Below are 9,009 nucleotides of genomic sequence, written 5' to 3' on the forward strand. Positions count from 1 at the left end.
TATTGGCTGTTGGTTTGTCATAAATAGCTTTTATTATTTTGAGATATCTTCCATCGATACCTAGCTTATTGAGGGTTTTTAGCATAAAGGGCTGTTGAATTTTGTCAAAGGCCTTCTCTGCATCAATTGAGATAATCATGTGGTTTTTGTCTTTGGTTCTGTTTATGTATGGTTTCTTAAACTTTTCTTTTGAGATCTGGCTACTTCCATCATGTCCTGCAGATTCTTACTTCCTGCATTCTCTGTTATCTGTTCCCATTCCCTTTCTGTGGCTTTTCTCTCCTCTTCATTTTCCCAGCCTTCTCCACCATTTGGTCATATAAAACAACTTAACAATTTTGGCTAATTCTTCTCCTTTTCCTATTTACCACCTTTGTGGTTCCCTTTCTTTGTTGCAGCATGGCAAAAGCCCAAATACTCCAACAGTCAGAGAACTCTCCTCAGAACCTAGGGGAAATATGGAGACACTTTTTTTCCATTTTTGCTTTGGCTGATTGTTTTGGGAAGTGAAAGGGTAGAAGGCTCTGATTATTCTCATGGAAAAAAATTGCTATTGTTTAACGGTGTTTTTTCTTTTTCTCTGCTGAAATGTAGTTGGAGTTAGAGTGAAGTTAAGAGGCACAATTTTCATCAGGAAAAGGGCACGCATGTTCTTCATTCCTGTTAAGTTAAAGAAATAAAGTACAATACAGTCTACCAGACTTACCAAGGAATCTCGGCCCAGACGGTGGGCAACAGTGACTGTTTTTTGCCTCAGACAGAAAGTGCTTCAGTGTTTTCTCCATTATCTAATCAGCAGTGAGGAAGGAGGTTAGAGTCCTGCAATTTGTAAAAAATCAAAATATAACCCTTCTCTTTACCAAAAAGCAGTCATTAAGTATTTTCTTTTTTATGGTCCTTAAAAACAACAACAAAAAGCACCCTTGTTGAATTAAGAGTTCAAACTTAAATTCTGAAGGTAGAGAATATTGATGTGTAAGAACTTGTACATGATGTTTAGATAAATTTTTCAGTGAACATTTATTGAGCTACTCTCTTGTGTGCAGTGGTCCCTAAAGGATGAGAGCTTCTTTTTTACCTTTTCTGCTTTTCCTTTCTTTGTCTTGTGTCCCTGACAAAGATTTACCTCTTTCCATCTCAATTTGGGAAATGTTCAAGTAGGCTTTCCTGATTCTCAAACCCCCACTAAAATTGAAACCTCCCTCATTTGTGCCAAGTGCTATATACACGTCAACTATTGACACCATTGGAGCCCATATTATTTTATGGTTTAAATATGTCTTGTTTATTTTTCTATCTCTGGTACCCAGTGCAGTGCCTGACATGTAATGAGCCCTTCACAGATGTTTGTTGAATGAATAAAGTGCTCTCTTTCTTTAAGCCCCAGACACCCTTATCTTAAACTATTGAAGTTTTTCAAGTCTTTGTAAGTTAGTGCTACTTGATAGAAACAGTTCATTATTCTCTATTCCTTCTGGGTCTTTCCAGTATCTAGGATTAAGGATGTGGTCTAGATAGAGATGGATAGGGATTTTAGATTGAAATTATTAAAAATATTAAGAAATTTGAAAGCTGGCTTCTAGAATATTTTTATCAAACAGAAAAATCATGACTTTTGGAAGGAAAAAATTCTCTTTTTTCATTTCACATCAAAGAGGGTAATTAATGAAGGAAAGAAAGAGTAATATTTTCTATTTTAAGTACTATACATCTTCCAGACCTAGTGATAGGCATCTTGGTACCAGAAACATTAATTTGCTGTGTATTTTTTGCTTAATTTTTCTTAGAAGGAATTTAATGTCTGAAAGAAGGGAAATCCACAGACTTGGAGATTACAGGGTTTAGCAGAGAATAAAACCTATTTTTATGACAATTAATAAAAGGGAGTTAGGCTACCAAAGAAATTTCCTTATATATATTTACATGAATTCTCCTTAGGAGGTTGTGGAAACATTATTCTTTACAAAGTCTACTAAGATAAGATGAAAAACAAATAAGTGTATTTCAATGAGCTGTCCCCAGTGGCTGGAGTAGGTGACCTAAAAGCAATATCAGTTTCTTTCCATAGTCCTCTCCCAGAAAAATAAATCAACTTTGGTCTTGGAAGACAGTCAAGATTGATATTAGTGTCTAAGCTGATTTCTACTTTTCTACCTTATAAATATTTTCAAAAGGATGCAGAGGCAAAGATATGCCTTCGTCAAAGACACCCCAGAAGTGTTTACAGTGACCCAGTGAAGCATATAATACAGACCCTCATTTGCAAGTATAACAGTCATTTCCTTGCTGCTGGTAACAATCTGCATCTCCTGATAAGGCTCCTACACTGAGTAATCTTCCTCATCTATAATTTTTGTGACTCCCAAACATGGACTACTGACATTCTGCCCTTGATCTATTAGGGAAGAACAAATGGATAACATTGCTGGTAGGTTTACATGCTGCATATTTTCTCAGAGCAATCACTCAGTTTATGTAAGATCGCTAAGCCTATCAACAAAAATGGGTCCCATTTCACAGGAGATTTTATAACATAACCTTTTCCTTTTCAGTTCCTAGAAATATAAATGTAGGTATGGAGTGGTGGAAAGATGTGATTGATATGAAGTGAGATTGTGCTTTATCAGAAACAGTAGGTTATTCCAGCATGCAGTATTGTAGGAAAGAACTTGTGAGCAGAGGCTTTCTCATCTGATATCCTAGTTGCAGCCAAAACTGGTTTCTGCAGATGTGGTCAGTTTTAGACAGGATGGACAAGACATTCCATTTGGATAGGGTAGGTAATGAGCTCCCTAGGACCTGGATCTTAGGGGGTCATGGAGTGTACAAATATTGCCCAGATACCGGCTAAGGTAATCACCCTGTCCCTTAATATTCAAGTAAGGGTATTCTGAACTTCCATTCCATAGATCGCAGCAATCACATTCCAAAGATTTCTTTGAAGTGTTTTCATTGTCTCCATGTCTGACCTTGTGTGACCACTGAAGTAGCTTAGTTTTAGGGTCCATTTTTCCATACCTCTTCATTTGTCCTTCTATTAAACTGTGTCAATCTTGAAGTAGAATAAAACTTGATTTCTCAGTTTTTTTTTAAAGTACAACTTAACATTTGCATGTGTAAAAGACTACTGAAGGTAGACGGAGAACCCTACTGTGAGGAATGTGAACAGAGAATTCAATGCTCGGCATATGTCTTCCTAAAAATGTTTCCACCAGCCCACCTCAGTGTTGGTTGGCCCTGAAGCTAATTCCCAACTCAGATTCTATCCCTCTTTAGCTTCCTACCTCCACAAAACTCCCCCAAAGAATGGTGATTCACTTTGTTGAATCTCTAATGGTCCAAAAGGGTACCTAGAAAATGATGGATATTTAATAAATATTTTGTGAATGAACATATGAAAAATTTCTAATGAGCAATGTAATCAGCAGAAGCTTTCTGGAAAGCAATTTGGCAATATGCATCAAAACATTATACATTTGTTATTTTCTCATCCACTATTTCTACACTTTTAGAAAATTTTCTTTTAAAAATAGTCAAAATACTGGACAAAAATTTAAATATAGAAGGATGTGGTATTAGTTTTCATGGTCCTGAGAAAGACATACTGAAGACTGGGCAATTTACAAAGGAAAGAGGTTTATTGGACTTAACAGTTCCACATGGCTGGGGAGACCTCACAATTATGGCAGAAGGTGAAAGTCATACCTCACATGGTGGCACGCAAGAGAAGAGAACTTGTGCAGGAAACTCCTCTTTTTAAAACTATCAGATCTCATAAGAATTATTCACTATCATGAGAACAGTATAGGAAAGACCTGCCCCCATGATTCAATCACCTCCCACTGGGTCCCGTCCACAGTATGTGGGAATTCAAGATGAGATTTGGGTAGGAAGAGAGGCAAACCATATCAGATGTATATCTGTGAGTTTTAATATAATATGTCAAAAAGTAGACATATTTTTGTGTTATACAAAGGCCCCAAAATAGATGGATGGTGAACAAAAGTATGGTACCTGTTTCCATAACATGGACTGTTATATAGCTGGTAAAACCATCATATGGGGGAAATATTGGTGGAAATATAAACCATTACATCCATTCTGAAAAGAAATCTTTTAGTGAATAGTTAAATTAAATATTCATATAAACTATTATCCAGTAATTTCACTCCTATAGATACCACTAGTCAATAACTTACATGTGTGCAAATATAGATTGGTGGTAAAATAGAGGCCCATTCATATGGAAGCACAATATATGAGCTCCTGAAATAAACAATACACTGAAAACTCATAACAATTATAGGGCTTATGGGAAAAATTATTCATATAGCTCACTTCAAAGCTTTACAATATTATAAAAAGAACTCTAACATAGAAAATAATAATTCTAATAAAAATGTGGCATCATTTTAAAAATGTTAAATAAGAAAAACATTGTTTGATGGAAAGAGTTTCGAGGAAGAGGAAAGGATGAGTTAAAGAGACAAGAACAAAGAAACATCTTGATAAATTGGTGATGGAGAAACAATGTATTCAGGTTTTGAACAAAATGTGGAAGTGCCAGAGAAAAATTCCTCTGACTCTTTATCTTGTGTTTGCTTCTTTTGCACAATGGTGGGATAAAACCATGCAAAACATGTCCAAGACAGTGTCTTCAGTCAAAATGGGTAAAAAACAAAGCAAAACAAAACATTGGTGAATGGGAATTATGAATAATAATGTATTCCTGTGTGGCTTGCTTCATCCAGCTTGTTAGTGTACCTTGTGGTGGTGTACACTGCCCTTTGCTAATGCCATAAATTAACACACATGTGCCTACAAGCTAACATTATATGATTTGTAAGAATACATTGTAATATATATCCAAGGACATATGGCAAATATATTACAAATAGTGTGTATATAGGAAGAGTGGATAGGTCCAAGAATTAATAACCAAGATAAAACTAAAACTAACCAAAAATGAACCCTGTATTGCCCAATGATGATAGAATGCTTTGAATGAAGATATAATTAGAAATAAATCAAAAACTACAAACTTGTTTTAATGAAAGAAAAAAGGCTACTACATATCTATGTTCCTTAATATGGAAATGTAAGTACAAATACTTGTGAATGAAAACAAAGTTATAAAATAATATTGAAGATGATTTGTGTATATCTGAAATATCTGGAAGCAAGATTTAAAAATATTAATTGTGATTATCTTTAAGTATTATGGGTGATGTTTATTTTCTGCATCATAAAAATATTTTAGGAGGAGTATGTAATTTTAAAAAGTTAAACAAATAAACTTTTTATATTGTGAAAATTTATTTTAAATATTATATGAATATCATCACAGCTCATGTTGTGAGTCAGTTGTTTTTGTTTGTGTAAAATATACCCAAATGCAGTAAGAGCCAGTGTGAGGAAATATCAATCTTCAATGAACAAATAAGCAGTACTTAAATACCCTAATTAAGGTGACAGAGTGTTTCTTTTGTAAAATATTGACATTAATATATATTCCCCATGAGGGCATGTTACATGGCATTTTTCTACCTCTGAAACTTAAAAAAAAATTGAAAAATTATACAATGTGATTTATGATATTTCACAGATATGTAACTGTGATTAAAACTTTGATTAAAAACTTGCTTTGTCTTTTGACATTTGAGGAATTTGGCATAAGGTTGGTAAATGAGTGAGTGAGCTGGAGCACACATTACTTTGTGAACAGATATGGGGGTAATACTTTCTTTATTGAGAGAAATCAAGTCATAGAGTAGGATCTTGCTATTAAAAAATGCAACGTGAAGGTAGCTGAGCAGACAGATGGCAGAATTGCAACGGCCTCCAGGTTTAAACTACTCACCTAGGTAAACTACCAAAATGGACAAAAATGGAGGCAATAGCCCCAAATTGTCTCCTGAAACTTAAAAATCTTAGTTGTGGAACAAAAATGGTGAACTTTTGTAATAACAAGTCTCCTTAAAGAGCACTAGTAATTTTCTGAGTAATAGTCCCCATTCACTTGACTGAATAGTGCTGTAAATGTGAAATAAGCTCATGGTTAGGAAGAATCAATATCGTGAAACTGGCCATAATGCCCAAAGTAATTTATACATTCAATGCTATTCCCATCAAGCTACCTATGACCCTCTTCACAGAACAGGAAATAACCGCCTTAAACTTCATATGGAACCAAAAGAGAGCCTGCATAGCCAAGACGATACTAAGCAAAAAGAACAAAGCTGGAGGCATCATGCTACCTGACATCAAACTATACTACAAGGCTATAGAAATCAAAACAGAATGGTACTGGTACCAAAACAGAGATATAGACCAATGGAACAGAACAGTGGCCTTGGAAGCAATGCCACACATCTACAATCATCTGGTCTTTGACAAACCTGACAAAAACAAGCAATGGGGAAAAGATTCCCTGTTTAATAAATGGTGTTGGGAAAACTGGCTAGCCATGTGCAGAAAGGAGAAACTGGACCCCTTCCTGAAACTTTACACTAAAATTAACTCCAGATGGATTAAACACTTAAACATAAGACCTAACACCATAAAAACCCTACAAGAAAACCTAGGCAGAACCATTCAGGACATAGGCATAGGCAAGGACTTCGTGACTAAAACACCAAAAGCATTGGCAACAAAAGCCAAAATAGACAAATGGGATCTAATTAAACTCCAGAGCTTCTGCACAACAAAAGAAACAATCATTAGTGTGAACTGGCAACCAACAGAATGGGAAAACATTTTTGCAATCTACCCATCTGACAAAGGCTTAATATCCAGAATCTACAAAGAACTAAAATAGATTTACAAGAAAAAAACAAACCCATTCAAAAGTGGGCAAATGATATGAACAGACACTTTTCAAAAGAAGACATATATGATGCCAACAAACAGGAAAAATGCTCATCATCACTGGTCATTAGAGAAATGCAAATCAAAGCCACATTGAGATACCATCTCACACCGGTTAGAATGGCAATTATTAAAAAATCTGGAGACAACAGATGCTGGAGAGGATGTGAAGAAATAGGAACACTCCTACACAGTTGGTGGGAGTGTAAATTAGCTCAACTATTGTTGAAGACAGTGTGGCAATTCCTCAAGGACCTAGAAATAGAAATTCCATTTGATCCAGCAATCCCATTACTGGGCATATATCCAAAGAATTATAAATCATTCTATTATAAGGACACATGCACATGTATGTTCACTGCAGCACTATTTACAATATCAAAGACCTGGAACCAAATGCCCATTGATGATAGACTTGACAAAGAAAATGTGACACATATACAACATGGAATACTATGCAGTCATAAAAAATGATGAGTTTGTGTCCTTTGTAGGGACTTGGATGAATCTTGAAACCAACATTCTCAGCCACCTGACACAAGAACAGAAAATCAAACACTGCATGTTATCACTCATAGGTGGGTGTTGAACAATGAGAACACATGGACACAGGGAGGGGAGCATCACACACTGGGATCTGTTGGGGAGGAAGAAGGGAGGGATAGCTGGGGTAGGGAGGTTGGGGAGGGATAACATGGGGAGAAATGTCAGATATAGGTGAAGGGGGGATGGAGGCAGCAAACCACATTGCCATGTATGTACATATGCAACAATCCTGCATGTTCTGCACATGTACCCCAGAACCTAAAGTGCAATAATATGTGCTTATATATGTGTGTGTGTATATATATATATGAAGCTTCCTTGGAGTAGGAGATGATGTAATTGGCCTGAGAGCAAGTTTGCTGACGCAGCCTGGTGGAGACATAAGTGTACTGGCCCTAGAGGTAGTCCTAGTCTACCTCTCACTAGGTGTGTGCCTTTGATTTGGAATCTCTTGAAGGACAGAGACATCCGTTTGTTCACATAGCACTGCCTACTCCAGCACTTGTTAAAGTACCTGGGATAAGTTACATGAAAACAAAGTCTACAGAACTATTCAAGTACAATTTATTATTATAATTATTATTCTTTGAGAGAGGGGCAGTGGTGGAATCATGGCTCACTACGGCCTCAATTTCTTGGGCTCAGGTGATTCTCCCACCTTAGCCTCTGGAGTAGCTGAGACTATAGGTGTGTGCCACAAATGCCTGCTTATTTTTTTAAAATTTCTTTTATTTTTGAGCTGGAGTGTCACTCTGTCACCCAGGCTGGAGTGCAGTGGCATGATCTTGGCTCACTGCAACCTCCACTTCCCAGGTTCAAGTGATTCTCCTGCCTCAGCCTCCTGAATAGATGGGACTATAGGCATGCGCCACGATGTCTGGCTAATTTTTGTATTTTTAGTCGAGATGAGGTTTTGCCATGTTGGACAGGCTGGTCTTAAACTCCTGGCCTCAAGTGATCCATCTGCCTTGGCCTCCCAAACTGCTGGGATTACAAGTGTAAGCCACCACGCACAGCTGCAATTTATTATTTTTTATACTCAAAATTAACTCAGTAACATGGTAAGTGATGCAGTATGTTTATTCATTCAGCAGATCTTACCCTAGTCCTGAGTCAGACAGGCGAGTCATTGACTGCTGTGTGCCTTGTTTTCACAAATGCTTATTATAATGTCATGTCATCAGCCTACTTCACAGGATCATCGTAAACAAAAATAAGATTACGTCTACATATGAGTTTCACCTGAGGTCTTAAATATATCTTTTTTTTTGTAGATTTCCCATCTATAAAATGTATACAGACATAATGGAATATTGAAAGCAGTTCTACTTCCTTCTACAAGTCTATGTGGAAAGCTTTTAATTAAAAATAAACATTACATATTTTGTCTAATACTGTAGGATATTATTCTAAATACTTTCTATAAATAAACTAGTTTAGTCTTCTCAATACTTTGACTAAGTACAGTTATTATCTGCATTTTAAAATGAGAAAAAAGCATGGAGAGGTTGAGTACATTGTTGATAATCACATATCTAATAAGTGGTATAAAGAACTGGGATTTACATTTAGGCAATCTGATTTCAAAGCTGATTC

The sequence above is a fragment of the Sapajus apella genome, unplaced genomic scaffold (genome assembly GCF_009761245.1).
Source record: "Sapajus apella isolate SASKATOON/1434 unplaced genomic scaffold, GSC_monkey_1.0 scaffold124, whole genome shotgun sequence".
NCBI lineage: Eukaryota > Metazoa > Chordata > Mammalia > Primates > Cebidae > Sapajus > Sapajus apella.